At 38.8% G+C, this 20908-nt stretch overlaps 1 pseudogene; it reads left to right on the top strand.

Annotated features, from left to right (window-relative positions):
• Positions 1 to 10716: 10716 nt before the first annotated feature.
• On the top strand, positions 10717 to 12877 carry LOC127095621 (zinc finger protein BRUTUS-like; annotated as a pseudogene).
• The last annotated feature ends 8031 nt before the right edge of the window (positions 12878 to 20908 follow it).

The raw sequence follows: 20908 nt of genomic DNA, 5'->3' as shown, positions 1-20908 counted from the left end.
GATATGTTGTACAAGAGGAACTTTGACATGGTTCTGCTCAGATGCGTGGTTAGACACGAAGCAGACATGTTAATGCAGGAAGTACACGAGGGATCTTTCGGTACCCATGCTGGTGGTCATGCAATGGCCAAGAAATTGTTAAGAGCCGGTTATTACTAGATAACCATGGAATCTGATTGTTTCAAATATGCTCGGAAGTGCCACAAATGTCAGATCTATGCAGATAAAGTACATGTACCACCAAACCCTCTGAATATTATGAATTCTCCTTGGCCATTTGCGATGTGGGGCATCGATATGATTGGAAAGATTGAACCTACTGCTTCTAATGGACACCGCTTCATCCTAGTCGTGATTGATTACTTTACCAAGTGGGTGGAAGCAGCTTCCTATGCCAATGTTACCAGACAAGTGGTTGCTCGATTCATTAAGAAAGAAATTATCTGTCGTTATGGGGTTCCTGAGAGAATCATCACTGATAATGGTTCGAATCTCAATAACAAGATGATGAAAGAGCTTTGCAAAGACTTTAAGATTGAACACCATAATTCTTCTCCTTACAGACCAAAGATGAATGGTGTTGTAGAGGCGGCAAACAAGAACATTAAGAAGATTGTGCAAAAGATGGTTGTGACGTACAAGGATTGGCATGAGATGTTGCCTTTCACTTTGCATGGGTATCGTACCTCAGTGCGTACATCAACCGAGGCAACTCCGTTTTCACTTGTGTATGGCATGGAGGCAGTCTTGCCAGTAGAAGTTGAAATCCCTTCTTTGAGGGTGATGATGGATGTAAAACTTGACAAGGCTGAGTGGGTTCAAGCCAGGTTTGATGAGTTAAATTTAATTGAGGAAAATCGATTAGCAGCTGTGTGCCATGGACAACTATATCAGAGAAGAATGAAGAAGGCCTTTGATCAGAAAGTGCGTCCTCGAAGCTATCAGATAGGTGACTTAGTTTTGAAGAGGATCCTCCCTCCCGGTACAGATAACAGGGGCAAGTGGACTCCGAATTATGAAGGTCCGTATGTTGTCAAAAAGGTCTTTTCTGGTGGAGCCTTGATGCTTACAACTATGAATGGTGAAGATTTTCCGTCTCTTGTGAATTCAGGTGTAGTCAAAAAATACTTCGCATAAACTGACCCGCTGGACAAAAAAAGAGAGTCCATGCAAAAAAGAGCATCCCGGCGAACCAAGAGAAAAAAGAAGAAAAAGGTTCGGGAAAAAGTTAGGGATAAAGAATAAAAAATAATATGTACACCCGGTAAGTCGAAAACCTGCGAAGGTGGCTTAGGCAAAAATGGGTATCCCGGTGGATTGAAAACCTGAAAAGGCGGTCCAGGCAAAAGAGGGATTAAAGCGAAGACTACAGTCTGAGTTATCTGTACTTCATCCCGTTTCAGTGTCTACCATCTTGAAGGATATGATCTCCAATCACTCTTCTCAGAAGGCAAAGAATTTGGGGAAAGTGAAGATCTATGAGTCATAACAAAATTGGAAAATAGTGGAATGCCGTGTTCACATTGCCAATAGGATAGTTTATTTTCTCTTTTGGCGCAATTACCTCTTCCTAGGAATTTCTTCCGGATGTATTTGCCTTTATAGGCCATTTTCAATCAATAAAAGTCGTTATTTAGTCAAATTGCTCTCTTGTTTTTTTATTCTACTGTTTTGTTTGCAAAAACGTCCGAATTTTTGATAAACATTGCATCTAAAAACATGAAGGCTAGACAATGACGTGCGAAAAGATAAAACATCTGAAAATCATTTTGAATGTTGAGTACACTTGAGTATATTTTGTCCATACGATCCCCTGGGGCATGTATGTCTTGTCGTTTTGCAGGTTACTATCTTTGATTGATGGCTAAAGCAGATGAGCCAAAGTTTGTTTGAAGGAAGACCCCGTTGTTTCAACACTGTCCAGTCGTGTAAGAAGTTGGGTCGTCTAAGTCGAGTTCAGAATTTGTTTCCCCAACATGGTCGAGAGGTTGGTGTTTTCCCAACAAGTGATTCCCCAGTTGAGCTGGTTTCTCTACCGTTCTGAGAATGTCAGATCAGTAAGTATCCTCAGCAGAATTGTTGTATGTCCCCACAGAGTTGGAAGATCGAATCAGAAATTGCTTGCTCAGTAAAGTGATCATTCGCTTTCCTAGCAGGAGTTTTCCTCCCTTTGCATCTTGCATGTAGTAATCATCATTTGCATTCACATTCTCAAGTCGTGTAGCATTTCCATTCAGTATGGAGCATTACGCCATAGAAAACTCAAACATATGCATACATGTATTAAACCAGATTGGATCATATCTCCGGAAGAGACGGATCACTTTTCAACATCAATGTAGCACATTTACAGCAGTTGCTCTTGGAAACATTCAGAATCGATAATCCCAGTGAGATTTATTTTCTCACCAGTCTGTGAAAGGAAAGCTTGATTCCCTTCCGATTTAGTCCCCGACAAGTGTCTGGTCTTAATTTTATATATGTAAATATCATCCTTGCGATACCGGTAAGTGTCGTGTTGATCCCTGTAAATGTCTTTCCTTTCTTTGGTGTCGGTAAACATCATTGTTCGATGTCAGTAAACGTCGAATCCCAATTGTTGGCCATCAGTAAATGGCATGCCTCTCATGGTGTCTACAAAAATCGTTCTGTCAACACCCGTGCGTGTCCTTTTCTTTTTTTGGTGTCGGTAAACATCATTGTTCGATGTCGGTAAACATCAGCCGCTTGTTAACCACTGGTAAATGGTTTTGTCGTTTAAGATTCCCCAGCATATTCGCTATCCGTAAATATCGAGTACTTCATTTTCGCCATCGGTAAATGGTTTCGTTTCATAAGTGTATTCTTTCCTTGGTGTCTGTAAACATCATCGTTCGATGTCGGTAAACATCGAGTTCCTTCCCAGACATCGGTAAATGTCTGGTCTTGTTTCATCTGTAAACATCATCGTCCGATGTCGGTAAACATCGAGTTCCTTCCCAGTCATCGGTAAATGTCTGGTCTTGTTTCACTTATAAACATCGAGTTCCTCCCCAGTGAAGCCGCCATCGGTAAATGGCCTCGCTTTCCTTGATATCGGTAAATATCAAATTCTATTTTGAAGCCGCCATCGGTAAATTGCCTCGCTTTCCTTGATATCGGTAAATATCAAATTTTGTTTTGAAGCCGTCATCGGTAAATGGCCTCGCTTTCCTTGATATTGGTAAATATCAAATGTTGTTTTGAAGTCGCCATCGGTAAATGGCCTCGCTTTCCTTGATATCGGTAAATATCAAATTCTATTTTGAAGCCACCATCGGTAAATGGCCTCGCTTTCCTTGATATCGGTAAATATCAAATTCTGTTTTGAAGCCGCCATCGGTAAATGGCCTCGCTTTCCTTGATATCGGTAAATATCAAATTCTATTTTGAAGCCGCCATCGGTAAATGACCTCGCTTTCTTTGATATCGGTAAATATCAAATTCTTTTTTGAAGCCGCCATCGGTAAATGGCCTCGCTTTCCTTGATTAGTCACCTATAGAGTGCAAATTCTCCGGTTCTTTTGGTATTCAATCCCTATTTACCTTGAAAGTCTGATAGCCGCTGCTTTCATCCATTCAGGTTCACATTTGATTGAATAGGGGCAGCTGTAGCACCTCAAACTTTCCCTCCTCATTCATGCATTCATTTTAGGTCATTTAACATTTCATATTGCATTTTATCATGTTAATCAGAATTAACTCCAAGAGTTCATCTCCCAAGAAGCTTGGATGTCATCCAAGTCACTTTGTGGGTTCTATCTGAAGGATCAATCAACACAAGGGAAATTGTGCCTCGACTGGGGTCTTTCACAACACTCAAGGAAGTTTGTATTCAACTGTGAAGTCAAAAGTCAATTGTTGGTCAGCTGAAGGTCAAATGGCTAGGGAATGACTTGAGTTACCTCCAACATGTTCAAATGAGGCTTATTCATCATTCGACATATTACTCTTGAAGGAACAAAGGTCCAGCGCACAAGGGTACAAATTTGGAAAAATGACTTGAACTATCATGCTCGTTAGGTGAGCAGCGTGGTTCGCCTAGCGAATCTGAAATGTCATGCTCGCTAGGCAAGCAGATCCTTCGCTAGGCGAAGCACACGCGTTTTAAAAATAAAAAAGTATATAACAGGAAATCTTGGACTTGGACCTCTCTCATTTGAGCCCATAAAGCCACGGAAATCAGGTTATAAATTCTAAAAATTCAGTACAAAACCCTAAGAAGGAAGAGAGAGAGAGAGTGAGAACTAATTCAGAGCAGCCTCCAGGGACTGAAGGGAACTCATCTGCAAAGAACCAATTCCCTCTCATATAAACCCTAAGATTGTTCTGCAAACCCAACGGTGCAATTTAATATCATTCGATCTCTCCAATCAGGTTTGCCTTATTCCCATTACTTTATGCTTTCAATGTGAAATTCCTGAATGTATGAGGCCCCATGGGTGAATTTGGAAGAGTGGGTATTGTTAGGTTTCATATGTGGGTTTAGATATGCATGAATGTGTAGAACAATGCCTGGAATGTTTGATCACTTAATTTCTGAAATGAGTACCACGGGGTTTGGGGTTACTGAAATCGTACTGTTATCAAAGAAGAACCCAGAACCCGCAGGCATTCGCTAGCCCATCGCTAGGCGAGCCTGCAGCGAAGCTTCGCTAAGACTTCGCTAAGCGAAGCAGCAGCGATCGCGACAGTAGCTGTTTTTTCTGTTTTCTCTCCAATCTGTTTTGTGTTTGTTATGACATGCTTTCTATTGTATCCGGGCACTTGTTTTGGTATGTATGTCATGTCTTGATGTGTAGATCCTTGCCCCCTGACTTTGAGTTTTGATACCCTTTCGATGCATTTGTTTGACAAGAGGTTTAGGCCTCCTATCCTTGGTTGCTTTTTGTGAGCTTTTTTGTGAAATTTAATAGCATGATTCATGTGGTTGCTATGATTCTTCTGTTTGGTGCAACTCTTGATTGCACCCTACCTTGTTTCTCTAACCTGTTTGTTGAGTTTTTGTGAGGGCTCACATGACTCTTGAAGAGATAGCTTGCTTGGTATTCCACTTTATTTGTGGGATACCATTTGGAGGTTTATTCTGATTGCCTTGCTGACTTGCTTTCTTTGATGGTGCTAGCTTGAGAGATCTCTGGGTTTCTTATTTCTTTAGTCGCGGTTACTTCAAATCTTTATCCGTGTGGTAGATCTCTTGATCCCTTTTACATCTTTTCAGCATTTTACCGCTTTCTTAGCTGGAAGACCTCGATAGGAGGCAATGTTTTTGTGTGTTTACTTTTGTGCCCAAAGACCTCCAAGAAGAGGCACCAGTGCTAAAGACCTCCAAGAAGAGGCAATTGACGGATAAAAGGGATTAGTAGTCAATCCCCCATTATCCAGTGCGTCGTTCTTTATGCTTACACTACGTGTCGATGCTTCAGAACAAAAGCCCCAAGATCTTTTGTCTAGTCAGTCAGTGGAGAGGGTTCCACCTTTCTGAATCCCCACTTTTTGTCATGAGCTCACCCTGTCCAAGGTTAAGAGCTATGAGGTCTTATCCTCATTACCCTTTTGATCTGCTCACCCTGACGTTCAATGTCAGTGGTTAAGAGCCTGTTTGATTACCCTTCCATGGCTTGTTTGTTGAGGTTGATATGTCCCCTCTCGACTAAAACCCTACCCGTGTATGTTTGAGCCCCCTTGTTGGCATGTTTACTTTATGCATGTTTGTTTTGTATGGTGTGATCGTCTCCCCATAGGATTGCTAGGCTTCGTATAGTCTCTCGTTTGCATGTCAATTAAGGTAGCACGGTTCCTGCGTATAGGACTTCCTTTTTGCATGAGCATTCCTAAAACACAAACAAACTCATTAATTTTTCTTCTCATAAGAACACGTTAACTCCTTCTACTACAGGTGAGTAAGTCTCCAAAGGTCGAGCATCTGGTAGATTGCGTAGTAACGTCGTTCGTCTAAAAAACACAAAACAAAAATAAAAATAGGTCAGCCGAACTACGTTTTGATCTGATTCTCATTCCGGATGAGATACGTAGGCATAAGACGCGACATCTTACCGAGCACCCTTCTCTATAACCAATAGGTCAGCCGAGCTACGAAGACTCTGATTCTCATATTCATATGAGATACGTATGTAGTGGATGCGACATCCGTGCGAGTCATTTTCCTTTGACCCCCTCTTTTAGTAAATAGTATATTAGATAAACCCACACCCTTTTAGACAAGAACAACAAAAGTGGATCCCGTAGAGTACTACGGATGCGTAGGGGTGCTAATACCTTCCCTTCGCATAATCGACTCCCGAACCCAAGATTTGGTTGCGAGACCTTGTCTTTTCCTTTCCTTTTTCCCGGTTTACTTCGAGCGTTTCCTTTCCCTCCTTTGGGATAAATAACGCACGGTGGCGACTCTTCTGTCATTTCTTTTTTCGCCGGTTGTTTTTTTCGCATTCTTTTTTTAGGTTGCGACAGTGGGGAGTTGACATGATTGACAGGATTGAACCAAAGGCGTCAAACGGTCACCGTTTTATTCTCATACCTATTGATTACTTCACCAAGTGGGTTGAAGCGGCATCGTATGCAAATGTGACCAGGCAGGTGGTTGTAAAGTTTATCAAGAATCAACTCATATGCCGATATGGTGTGCCAGACAAGATCATTACTGATAATGGATCTAACTTGAGCAACATGATGATGAAAGAGCTGTGTAGCGAGTTCAAGATCGCACATCATAATTCTTCTCCCTATAGACCCAAGATGAATGGGGCTGTTGAAGCTGCTAACAAGAACATCAAGAAGATTATTCATAAGATGGTTGTTACGTACAAAGATTGGCATGAGATGTTGCCATTTGCTTTGCATGGTTATCGTACATCTGTTCGCACCTCAATAGGGGCAACCCCTTTCTCTCTTGTATATGGCATGGAGGTTGTGCTCCCCGTAGAGGTTGAGATCCCATCAATGAGGGTCTTGATGGAAGCCAAGTTGACTGAGGCTGAATGGGTTCAGAGTCGTTACGACCAGTTGAATTTGATTAAGGAGAAGAGATTAACTGCCATGTGCCATGGTCAGTTATATCAGCAAAGGATGAAGAAAGCCTTTGATAAGAAGGTCAAGCCTCGTGTGTTCCGAGAAGGTGACCTCGTGCTCAAGAAAGTCTTGTCTTTCGCAGCCGATTCCAGGGGCAAGTGGACTCCAAACTATAAAGGTCCATATGTTGTTAAGAGAGCCTTTTCAGGCGGTGCCTTATTGCTTACAACTATGGATGGGGAGGATTTCAGTCGTCTTGTAAATTCGGATGCAGTCAAGAAATACTTCGCCTAAAATAAAAACAGAATAGCTCGCTAAGTTGAAGACCCGAAAGGGAGGCTTAGGCAAAAATGAGCGTCTCGGTGGATTGAAAACCCGAAAGGGCGGTCTAGGCAAAAGTTAGAGACACATGATGAATATATATATCCCGCTAGATTGAGTACCTCACCCTGGGGTAATCTGGGCAAAGATTAGGGATTTGGCAAGTAAGTGCATCCTGACAAGACTTTGTTCTACAGATGTCTCCTGTCAAAGATTCTCGCTCAATCATCATCCACTGAAGCTTCGAATATAGTGGATTCAGAGTTGGTGGAGAAACGGTCATTATGTTCAATGTAGCCCTTTTTTCCATGTATATCGCCAATTTCAAATTTTGTAAAGATCCATGGAGTCTCGCCATTTGCGGACTACCATTCTATCAAATAAATTTCAGCCTTTATCCAATTCTTTGCACTCTTATTTGTTTCTGTTTAACAAATGTTTGCATGTTTTAATTGATAAATATCATTGTTTTAAACAAATAAAAATTTTATAAACTGTTTTTAAACAAAATGAACATTCGCAATGACTGGAAGGATAGTCAAAACATTTTCAGTGCTCTCCCAAGGATAGTACGATTTCCAAAAGGTAAGATATTTGTTCATATTTTGACATGTTTATGTCCTCTTCATCAACTTTCAGTTGTTTCATCAGCAAGAAGTTGTCTAGAGCAGTTGGTGAAGGGCTTGAGCCCCTTTCCATCCCCAGCACGGCGTGTGGACGAGGGATTCATTTCTGATTCCCTCAGCCAAGGTATCTCCTTTGAGAATATTGGCAGTTTATCCCCAGTTTGGTCGCCTACATTTCATCCCCTGCAGGTTTGCTTGGCCTAAGTTTGATAATTTGTATCCCCTCTGTGCTTGAAGTTTTCTTCTAAGTATTGGGAAATGATGAGGAAGATATGTTGCTTCCTTCCCCAACGGAGCATGTTGTTCTTTCTCCCCTTAGCGGAGATGTCTCTCCAGCAGATAAAAGGGAGTGTTTTGATTGATGAGTATCTGTTTGGAGGTTGTTCCCCATAGAGTTTCACATTATTTCTTGATAAGTTCCCTAGTAGAGCTTCTTTTACGACGGATCTTATTGGTATTCAGACAACCTGTTCCCGAGAATTGTTGGAAAATCCCCGGCAGTCGGAAGCTGTGACTTTTCCTATCCCCAGTGGTGGTCTATGTCTCCTGGTACTAGATCATCCCCACCAGAACTGATTTCTCCTATGGGCCTTGTCTTTCTTTTTGAAGATATTGCGTCAGATGTCTATTCGTGGCTCTTAAGCCTGTTTGTGTTAGATATGTTTGTCTGTCAGCATTAATCATACATAAATCATGCATATACATGCATAATCATAGCATTCAGATATTCATGATGCATTATTTGCCATATATCTTTGCTTGTTATCTCCTGCTATTGGTGAAATACTCTTCCCTAAGTAGATGTTTATGTCTGATCTCTCCATATAAGGGTCATCCCCATAGGAAGAAAGTGTATATCTTTCCTTCTTTATTCCCCACCGAGTTATGTCCTCGTGGATGATTATTGTTTCAGTATTCCACCCCAATTATGTATCGATTTGGAATTATTCCCCCTGTCACACCCCAATTTTGACCCTGAATCGCTGACTCAATACATTCATCATAGCTATTGCATCTCTACATAGCATACCATGCATTCCATACTGTATAGCGCCTAGAATATCAGTCAAAATAATTTTTTCGGGTCTACAGGAAAACCGGTTGAATTAATCGACGGATGTCCGTCAAACCAGTGGACGAAAATTTTTAAAATCAAGCTTCCAGACATCAGCTTTATTAATCTACGTTTCGCGTAGTTTAATCTGGTATGCTTGATTTATTTTTGGGCTAGTTTTTCGGTCACGTTTTGGTCCGTCTGAGCATTTTAACCGGGCGTTTTCCATTTCAAAATTGGCTCAAACGCTGTATATTTTCGAGAGGTTTATTTTACACTAATCATTTTTGTGCATTCATTTTATAATTTTACGTCTGATTTTTATTCATTTTGGAGTCATTTTATTTTTGTATTTTATCAATATGTTCATAAAATAAATAAATAGGATTAGTCATATTTTCATTTCAATTTTATTATGTTGATTTAATATTTATTTATTTTTATTTTTAAATTTATTTGTTTTGAATAATTTAAACTTTTTTTTAATTCACAAAAAAAATTCACAAGGACATTTATGATATTTGCATTGCATCCAATTGCTACAACTCTATCTCATATTTCAATTTGAAATCCCAAAAGAGAAAAGAAAGATTAAGATAAGTTGGTCAGTTGGTGAGAAAAGAAGAATCTTCCTTCTCCATGTAACATTTTGTCTCGTGACACACCATAGCCATGCTACACAACAAAACACCTTTATCTTCCTTCCTTATCATAAAATGAGAGAGGAAAATAGTTAACACAATAACAACACCCTATAAAAATAACCCTTCACCATCCTTTATTTTCTTGCTTCATTGTTGCATACTCCCTCACGGTGCTAACTTCATACCACCACTAAAAATCATCTCTCCAACCTTAACAAAACCTCCGCTCCCCCAAAATCCCACCTCCAACAGCAACCAGACTAGTCAAAGTAACTTCCCTCCTTAGAAAACAGTGACCCCAAAAATAAGGCTATGGACCTCCCTACCAATATAAACTCACTCAACAACCTTCATCTGTCTTTGCACCACAACACCATCTCTTTTTCTTCCTTTTCTTAACCATCTTCTTTTCTGATTCCACAAACCAACCTTTCAAAACATGTATGCAAAAAAACAAGGACCGTTACACCAACAACAACCCTTTTGTTGATGATTTCATTGATCCACTTTGCAAGCTTAACCTAAGAGAAACTTCTGAGTTTGTCAAATCTTTCCCATTACCAAAACCAAATGCAGAAAACACTAGATTCATCAATGATTCTTCAACACACCTGAGAAAACTAGAACCTCCTTCAACACCAGGTATACCACTTTTCAGCTTCACCTCTTCTCCATCTTCTTCCATTGTTGGAAGAATCAATCTTCCAAGAAAGAGTTTTCCTTCCAAATGGGATGATGCTGAAAAATGGCTCATAAGCACTTCCTGTCATGACTCACCAGTCCACAACAACCTCGACACAACCATTAAAACATGATCCACCTTCATAGCCAAACAACCACCGCTTCCAACTCCCTTCAATACCTCCACCGAAACCTCTATTTCCTTCTTCGCATTCGAATCCGCTAGCCACAACAGTCATTGTGCAAACCACTCACAACCACACCTTTTTTCAGATTCAATTTCAAACCTGCCACGCTAGAAATCTGAAACAAAAAGAAGAAAGAAATTTGTTAAAATTTTCACCGAACAATTCCGTGCAAGGGGAAACCGCCTCCAACCAAGATTTCGCACTTAACCGCGGATCCGCCGCCGCCGTTATTCGAGCGTTACCGTTTTCTCAGTTCCATTTATAGACACCACTCCAATGCTGAAGATGAGGTGATTTTTCCCACTCTAGATAGGCGTGTGAAGAATGTTGCAAAAACTTATTCTCTTGAGCACAAGGGTGAAAGCAATCTTTTTGATCATCTTTTTGAGTTGTTAAATTCTTCCATTAAGAATGACGAAAGTTTTCCAAGAGAATTAGCATCTTGCACAGGAGCCTTACAGACGTCAGTTAGTCAACACTTGGCAAAGGAAGAGGAACAAGTTTTTCCTCTGCTTATTGAGAAGTTCTCTCTTGAGGAACAAGCATCTTTAGTTTGGCAGTTTCTTTGCAGTATTCCTGTGAATATGATGGCAGAATTTCTTCCATGGCTTTCAACATCTATATCAGCAGATGAATCTCAGGATTTACGAGATTTCTTAGTCAAGATTGTGCCAGAGGAAAGGCTTCTTCAAAAGGTTGTTTTCACTTGGATGGAAGGAAGAAGTAGTGTTAATAAAATTCAAAGTAGTGCTGATCATTCTCAAGTATGTTGTTCCAGCCCGTTAACCCATCAGGCTGGAAGAGCCAATTGTGTATGCAAATCCACGACAACTAGAAAAAGGAAACATTCTGTAAACATGCAAGATGTTTCTGATGCCACCGGAACATACCACTATAGATGAGATATTGCTCTGGCATAATGCAATAAAAAAGGAGCTTAGTGAGATAGCAGTGGAGACCAGAAGGATACAACATTCCGGAGTTTTACTGACATATAATCTTTTAATGACAGATTGCAATTCATTGCCGACATTTGCATATTTCATAGTATTGCTGAGGACAAGGTTATTTTTTCCGCGGTAGATGGAGAGTTTTCTTTCTTTCAGGAGCATGCTGAAGAGAAAAGCCAATTTAATGACTTTCGGTGTTTGATTGAAAGTATTCTAAGTGAAGGAGCGACATCTAATTCAAAAGTTGAATTTTATTCCAAGTTATGCTCACATGCTGATCATATAATGGAAACCATACAGAGGCATTTCCATAATGAAGAGGTTCAGGTTCTTCCACTTGCAAGAAAACGCTTCAGCTTTAGAAGACAATGTGAACTTCTGTACCAAAGCTGATGCATGATGCCTCTGAAATTGATAGAGAGAGTCCTACCATGGTTGGTAAAATCTTTAACAGAAGAGGAAGCAAATATATTTCTGAGAAACATGCAATTTGCAGCTCCAACAGCAGATTCTGCTCTGGTCACCCTCTTCAGTGGTTGGGCATGCAAGGCTCGTAATGAAGGCCCGTGTCTATCTTCAGGCACATCAGACTGCTGTCCTGCTCAAAGACTTTCTGATATCGAAGAAGATATTGATCAACCATCCTGTGTTTGTTCCTCTGCATCATCTTGCAGACATTGCTCAGTAATACTTGAGTCAGATGGCAACAAAAGACCAGTCAAGCGAAACACATTGAAATTGAGCAATGGAAGATCCGGATCTAGACACCATTGATTTTCTGTCTCACCTTAACAATCTTAACTGTTTCGGTATCCCCAAAGTTTACAACAACAACAACAAACACTTGTAGTAACATTTCTATGTATGGTACCGACGGCAAGAGAGGCAACAACAATGCCGCATGCAATTGAAGAACAACATCTCATGTCAATCACGGCTACAACACCTCCATCACCGTTCCTCCATCCGCCAGAATCGTGTTTTCCAGCCAACAACAACCGCCGCGCCTTGACACCTCCCGCCGCCATAGAATCAATTGGTTTTCCGCCGGAAAACATGTCGCCACCCCCGCTGTTTGTTTCTTCCCCCTATTTTGTTTTGCTCAATTGATTTTTCCATTTTTACAGTTGAAGCAATGCGTGTGAATTTGTTGTTTCTGAAAAAAGCCATGAGAGAGTCGACGGAGAGCGTATGTTCATTCACGTTTTTTTTCCTGCAAATTATCATTTAAGAGAGGAGGTTTTGAATTTGTTTTTCTTATTTCGTCTTATCCTTGCCACATGTCGCCTTGCTACAAGCTGACTTTGAATTTTAAAAAATGATGTTTGGCTAGTGATTATAAGAGACGTTGCCCTCTTCATTCGTACCTTTTTTGTGTTTCTTTTATATATTTTTGTTATTTTTGTATCATTTTAGAATTAGGGTTATGTTTTCGTATGGGCATGGCCCATGTCCATTATGTTGATTTTCCCACTTTTACTCCTAACCCCTGATGTGCTTATTCATACCCTACTTTACAATTTATGTCACTTGCTTGTTTTTATTTATTTATTATTGATTAATTTAAATTAGTAGTTGATTAATTGATTATATTTTTAATTGATTAATTAATTATTAGTTTTAATTAGTTATCTGCTTTTTGTTAAGTAGGCTAATCGGGTTGTTTGTTAGTCGATTAATGTATATCCATGCTCATACCTGCACATGTAAATAATTATACTCACTAACTTCACTAATATTTCCAGTGATTCAAAATCTAGTTCACCACGACTTCACTTCAAACTATTTTCTTAATAAAATATGAAGAAAAAAGATTATCCTGGATGGAATATCCAGTCATAATCCTGAATGCTAGGTCTAAGTTGTAAGAGCTTGTAAGCCCTATGTATTCGTCTTCTCTTCAAAACACTTGTAAGTATTGAAACTTCTTTTCTCAGTAAATTGGAAAGAAACAGACTGCCTGGGTGGAATATCCAGACGTAGTCCCGAGTATTAGACCCAAGCTGTAAGAGCTTGCAAGTCACAAGTACTCGTCTTTCAAACTCCAAAATACTTAATTTCGATCTTAACCTCTTTCAATAAAGATGGAAATGGAACATGGTGGATACCGTGCACTCCTGAGATTAAGATTCGAGGTGAATGCCTCGCCTATCTTAGCTCTCGCCATCATTTAAAATTGTCAATGCGGTTTCTTCAAACCCCTTTCTCAATCAAACCTCAAAACACTTAATCTTTATTAAATACTTTTTCCAGTAAGATGGAAATGGAACGTGGTGGATACCACGCACTCCTGAGACCAGGATTCGAGATGGATATCTCGCTCATCCAAGTTCTCGCCATTACTCAAAATACATCCAACCAATTAAACTCTTTTTCGCCGCCGTGCGATTAATCATAAAACCCTTTTCATAAATGAAAGACATCTTGTCTTGAGATGATGCAAAGCAATGCTTCGGCCACAATTGTTGAGTTGAGATAAGTGACGTTTTTCCGAATGTTGATTTGTAAATCCATTCGATGTGTGGTATACGTCTACTCCTCATCTGTTTTGGGTAAAACAATGTTTTCTTCGATTAATACAATATAGCTTTCGCTAAAATCGACCAACAAACAAACATTTTCTACCCAGAACTACGTAAGCCTTGATTTCTCTGTTGAGATACGTAGGAGCAATGTTTGTAAATCTTGTCAGGCCCACTAATAAAAAACTTAGGTTTAGTCCTTCGTCGAAAATCCAAAAATATTCTCCTTTCTTATATTTATTATTTCCCTCATAATAACTTGAGAAGCCTAACATTTCAAACTAACACTAACGCACACAACTAACCTAATGGTTCCCGTTGAGTACAACGGACGTAAGGGGTGCTAATACCTTCCCCTTGCGTAATCGACTCCTGAACCCTGATATTGGTTGCGACAACCATAATCATTGTCGTTCTTTCTTGGGTTTAATCGATATTTCCGCTTTCCTTTTTAGGAATAAATAAAGTTCGGTGGCGATTCTGTTCAGTCCATCATCGCGAGCGTGCGATTGCGCTTTGCTAGGTCGTGTTCTCATTTCTCGAGGTAGGACACCCCCTGAGTTATATCCTCATTGGGTTGAGTCTTGTTTAATTGTGTCTTTCTAGTTTGTTCCTAGATGGACTCCTTTCTTGTTATTCCCTTGCAGTTCCCTGTGGTTCAGTTGCTTAATTGCTCAGTAACCAGTAATTGTCCGTCTTTTTCCCCAACGGATTTTGTGGCTTTCTACCCAAAACCGGTAGTTGTAAGTCCTATTTATGTGGTTTTCTACCCAGTAACCGGTAGATGTAATCCCCTCTTTGTTGGTTATCTTTACCCATTAGCCGGTATTGATATTCCTTCGTTTTTTAGTATACCACCTAGTAATCGGTGATATATCTCTTGGATAATTGCTCTTGTCAATTCATCCCCCGCGAGTCATCGTTCATGTACCCTTGTTTGGTAATGATTGTTTCTCCTTCTAATCGGTCATCATTTTATACCCAGTACCCGGTATCCCGATGTCCTTTCTTTTCGGTTGATTTATCCTTTATTAACCCAGTAACCGGTTGTGGATAATCTTCCATGCGAGTATGTTATCTACGTTCTGATGGTAATAGATAATATATCTCATGCGATCTTCAGTCGAAGTCTTTTTCTTCCCCAGTCGAGTAAGATTCACATTTCCTTATGGAATTGAATGCCCATCCTGTAAGTCGAGTTTGCTTTTTCAGCCCTCCTTTCAGATGATGAGTGTCTTGGATATGTTCCCAATTCACGCCTGGTTGGTCACCTATTATATGCCCAGTAATCGGTATCCCTGGTGCTCCTTCCTTCTGCTCCCTATTATGACTTTTGTCCTCTGTAGAGTCAGATTTTCCTGAGTTGAGACGTGCCTTTTGGGTCCTCCTTAGACGTTTCGGATGATTGATATCTCTCACCCTTATACTAGTCTTAGATATTCTTTCTCCCTGAGCATATTGATTCTCTCACCCAGTATCTGGTGTTTTGATAACATGTCTCTCTTTGAGTTTATTACCCAGTAGTCGGTAATATCTCGTTGTTTCTTCCTCAGCTGAGTTCTTTGTGGACATCCCCGTCTGAGTCCGGATTTTCATCCGAAGTATCCTTTGCAGATAGTTTCGCTGTATTGGCATATTCCCCAATACATGCATTTTTGCGTCAGCTCGAGTATTTCCATCGATTTATTTTCGTGGAATCCCTTCGTGTCTCCCAGCAAGTTTTCAAGCGTGACCTGCTCACGCATTTTTAGCCTATTTCCCCCAGAGTCTCTGTCTCCCTAGTGAGTATGTTACTCCTATGGATTTTTCAGTTTCTCTTGATTTCTTTTCCTTCGTGACAAGTATTCACCATGAAGATTTTATTTTTGCATGCATACATTTGCAACATGAGGTCTCTTAGGGACCAAAATTCGTCTCTTTGTTATTATTTAAGCCCATTCTACCGTGTTGAGACGAAGATTTTAACCTTCATATCTCCGGCTGGAATGACCTTAAATAGGGGCATCTATAAGACCCTAATTTTGACCCTAAGATCCCTCATGGCATCATATCATTGCTCATTACATTGCCTCAAGGATCATAGCATGTGTGGCTCCTTAACCCTAGGGGTGGGGCTTGTGTTGGTTTGAGAACACCAAGCATGCTTGCGTTGTATATTATTGATTTTCTTATTTTGATTACTAACCAAAAGCACAAAAATATGTCACTAACTCTTTTTGTTTTGAAGCTCAAGTGATCATGTGCTCCCATGCTCCTAGGAGGCTCCTAAGCTCAATGAAGTGGCTAGATGAGGATGAGAAAAAGCATGACAATGGTCCACAAGGATCCTAATCATCATATATGTCTCCCAAGTATCTCAATTTACAAATTTTATCAAGATAACCCAAAGGCCTTGAGGATTGTTTCCCAAGGAAACCCTAATTCAATTGTGCTTCAATTGTGCCTTGCTCATGAAGCAACCTCAACCTATGATCAAATTTAATCAAGGGAAGTTCTTTAATTCATTATTGTATGCATATATGAGCTTATTTGAGGATCCTCAATCATTCATTCATCAATATTTGAAGTTTGGCCTTGAGAAGTTGACCAGTCAAGTCATCTGACTAAACTGAGGATCACTGAGACACAACTTGTGATGTGTTTGTCAAATGAAGATGACCCTAAGAGAAACACTGTTCTTAAGAACCATATGAACAACTTTCATGTTCATCAAAAATCCATTTGAAACTTGGAAGAGCATCATTCATTTCAAAACATTATAGGTCATTTTGACTAAAACCTTAATTTTGGGTCAACTTCCCAAGGACCTAACTTCCTTAATTTTTACGATTTTGATGTGAGACCAAATGCATTGGAAATATTAATATGGCTAATTAAAATTTTATGTTGGACAAAATTTCATAATCCTAAAATAAACACATGTGATAACTTATTTTTTGGACCACTACTCACATTATTTTTTGGAAATATTAACATGACTTTTGTTACTTATTTCAAGGTATTTCCAACCACTACTCACATTAATTTTTTGGACTTTCCATGAGTGAGTTTCGAAGAGCTTCATGTTTATGTTCATTTTTGCATTTCACATTATAACTTGATATGCAAGCTTGTGCAGCCCCTTGTGCACGTCCAATCCACTTACATTTGATCTTAGCATGGATTTGCATTCATTCTTGGGCCTTACATGCACCTGTACATGCCGATGCAAGGAGGATTCAAACTTCATGCACACGAGCCAAGCATTGCCTTGCATCACATTTCAGCTATAAATAGGAGTGCATTCTCATTCAAATGGTAACCAAGTGGAGATCTGAATTGCTGCTGAATTGAAATCCAAACCCTTACTAAAGGAACTTTCAGTTTTCATTCTCTTTTTCAAGCTTGAATTTCAACATCATTAGTTGATCTTCAAAGCTCAATTCCTTAACCTTGCATCACCATCACACTTCTAGAGCAAAAGTAGATCAAGAGCTTGGAGAATTCGTGTTGTTTGAAGCTTCATTTCAGAGGTAGAACCTCAAACTTTTTTGATTCAGATCTTGAAATATAATGTGAATTTCTTTGGTTTGTGCTGTTTTCTAAAGTCCTCATGCATGAGGCAGGCCAGTGGTGGTCTTAATTTTGCAAATCGTGCCATTTCAGTTCATGTACCATGATCTTCAAGCTCATGTTTCTCTCTAAATAGGAACTGTGAGGATGATCCATGGTTACAGGGGTGATGTACATCACCTCAGCTTCATTTTGATACCTTCATTTTTCATTTTCATTGAGGTTTGTTTTCCTGCGCGTGGTGGCCGGATCTGGTTAGATCGTCGGAGAAGATGGTGGTTTCCACCACCATCCCCACGTGGTAGCTTCAGGGCCATTGGATCACGCTTGGACGTTTTAATCTTGGCCCTTGCTTGTATTGACTTATTTTAAATCATAGTGTTGCGTGTCTGACCAAGGATCATCATGTGACCGCGCCTCTGAGCCCTATGATCATTGCCACATCAATTAATGAGATGATCCTGTGGCTGCGCATTTTTGCTATTTTCTTATTTTCTGTTAATTCCATTTAATTCTTTTTATTTTCAAAAATTCATAAATATTTTATTTGAAGTCACAAAAATATGAGACCAGTGCCAAACAAATTATTGAAAAATCTAGTTTCATGTTTTGATTTTTAATTATTTTTGTGACTTCATTTAATATTTTTTGTGAATTATTTATTTTTTAATAGTTTTAATTCATTTTAAAATACTTTTTGATATCTGAAAAATCCAAAAAAAAAAATCCTAACACCTATAGATCATGATAAGTCAATGAAAAATAGTCTCATCAATTTCTTAATTGATTTGAGATTTATTTGAGATTTTATTTCATATTGTGTTATTTTTTCATTATTTTTAATTGATTTTAAGTAGTTTCTGATTTCAAAAATTGTTGAAATTTTTTGTCAAAGTTTGTTTGACCATGTTAGACCTATGAGAATTTAATTGGACTTGTTGAAGTTGATTTGAATTAAATTTGAGGTTTGACCATATTTTGTCCATTTTATTTTGCATTTATTTTTAATTCAAAAATTACCAAAAAAATATGTTTGACTTGTTGACTTGCAACCTTCATTTCTTTTCTATTTAGCATTGGTTGATGATGATTTGATTCACTTTTGACCAATTGAGTTTGATACTTTATTTCTCTTTCCATCCATATCATCTTCATCCCATTTCTTTTTATTGTGGCCAATGAGTTAATGTCTTATGGTTAGTCTTGACAAATGAGAGGTTTAACCTTCTTTGATCCAAACCAAACTCAACTTGATCCAAGATCAAGTGAGTTGTTTTATGTCCAAGATAGGTTGCTTCTTGGTCAAGCAAAAAACCTAAAGTCCATACAAGGCCCTTCCACTTTTGTTTTGGCATGGCAAGTTTTAGGAGTTTGGCTTACTAGTCATGATCTCTAACTTGTGTTTATTTGCCTATAGTTTTATTGATCGGCCTCAAATAGGTGTAACTATTACATTAGTCCACTTACGATTTCTTAACATAGCGCTACATTGTCTCATGACAAGCTAACATAACTATACTAATTACTAACTTTAATTTGAGCATTTAATTTCTTGCAATTTACTTTAATGCCATTTATTTCTTGCTCATTTATTCATATTGTTTTTCATTTTGCTCACTTGAGCACATATTTTATGTTTATGTCATTTTCCTTTTGCTCATTTGAGCTCATTATTGTATATAAATATATTGCTGTCTTGTGTTGGTTTTGTGTTTGTTTGTTTGAACCAAATGTAAAAAGGAGAAAGGACTTAAAATTAGGATATACCCATGCTTAAAGGAGTTCAAGGGCAACTAGGCCTCATGCCTTTAGAATGCTAAATTTGTTGAAGAGCAACTAGGCCCCATGCCTTTAGAATACTAAATTGCAAAGTTGACTTATAAGGACTTCCTTTCCAAAACTCCTTCTTTGTCTATTCCTCTTATTGTGTTGTGAACTTTTTGATGTTTGCTCTTGCGTGATAGGGATTCCATCTTGAGATAGTAAAGAGGACCATTGTCATGAGTAGCCAAGTTAAGAGAGACAAGTCAAATGGAGATCCTAGGAGCTTGAATCTAAATTGTTTGATTGCTTGATTGTGTGCTAAGTCCAAAGGAAAGGAGCATCTTGAATCATCTCTATGATTTCAAGAAAAGGAACTCCAAGGGTTTTATCTTCTCTCTTATCTTTGTTTGCTTTAGGACTAACCCTTCTCTTCTTCTCCTCACTCTAACCCAAGTCAAAATCTTTCCTTGCAAACTTTGACATTGTTTCAAATTAGAAACCTAGGCCTTATGCCTTTGGCTTTTCAAAATCTTTTCATTAATACTCATTGTGAATAAATCTTAATCCAACTTTGACCTCATTTTGTAAATAAATCTAACTTGTAAATATAACTCACTTCAAGTTGTTTTTGTGGTTCCAATGGCCACCTTTGTTAGAACTTTTCATAAACATGAGTCATAGGTTTGAGTTATCATAGTGGTTGATGTAAATCTCACCTCATCCTTAGTGATTGGATTATAAGTATTCCATACTTATTATAGGGTTAACCCCTCACTAGTATGTGGAAGCTCTCCTCACATGGTGGATTGTTGGTTTAGGTTGAGTTTCCTCCCTTTGATAACAAAAGACCTTAAGGCTTTTGATCAAATTAATTCACCAATCTTTGAGATTTTTACCCCGAACTACGAGGTTTTGGTCCTACCTTTGTGATGGTACGTAGGCAATGGGTTCATCCATTCAAACAACAAATTTGTAAATATAATCTATTCTTTTCTCATCCCCCAATATTTTGCACATATTTTCGCAAATACCAACCTACAACACACATTTGCAAAAAGAGGTTCCCTTAGAGTACTAAGGATGTTTTGGGTGCGTAAAACCTTCCCATTTCATAACCAACCCCCTTACCCAGATCTCTGACATTTTTATTAGTTTTTGATTTGATAAAACTTCTTACTTGGCTTTTGTTCGCTTTTTAGCCTTTCCTTTGGACAAATAAAAGTGTGGTGGGGACTCGAATTGTATGTTTACTTTTGGTTTAGTCAATAAGCCTAAAGGTAACGAAAATCGCGCTACACTTGGGAATTGTTACAAAAGCTTCAGAGAAGACCGAAGATGCTAATGGAATCAAGAAATTATATTGAAACAAACTGGAAATCAAAACACGATAGTTTAATTTTCTAGAGAAATTTAATAGTGAAACAGGGATTTCTTGGCTCTCAAAAGCTTGGATATGAATGTAATATATTGCTTTATTTATAAGGAATGTGTTAGGATCCAAATACGTGTGGAATGAAGCTCAATTTGTAGAAAAAAAATTTGATTAGAATGTGAGAAAA

Source organism: Lathyrus oleraceus, chromosome 6, assembly GCF_024323335.1.
Source record: "Lathyrus oleraceus cultivar Zhongwan6 chromosome 6, CAAS_Psat_ZW6_1.0, whole genome shotgun sequence".
NCBI classification, from domain to species: domain Eukaryota; kingdom Viridiplantae; phylum Streptophyta; class Magnoliopsida; order Fabales; family Fabaceae; genus Lathyrus; species Lathyrus oleraceus.
This window is presented reverse-complemented; position numbering and strand designations above follow the sequence as displayed.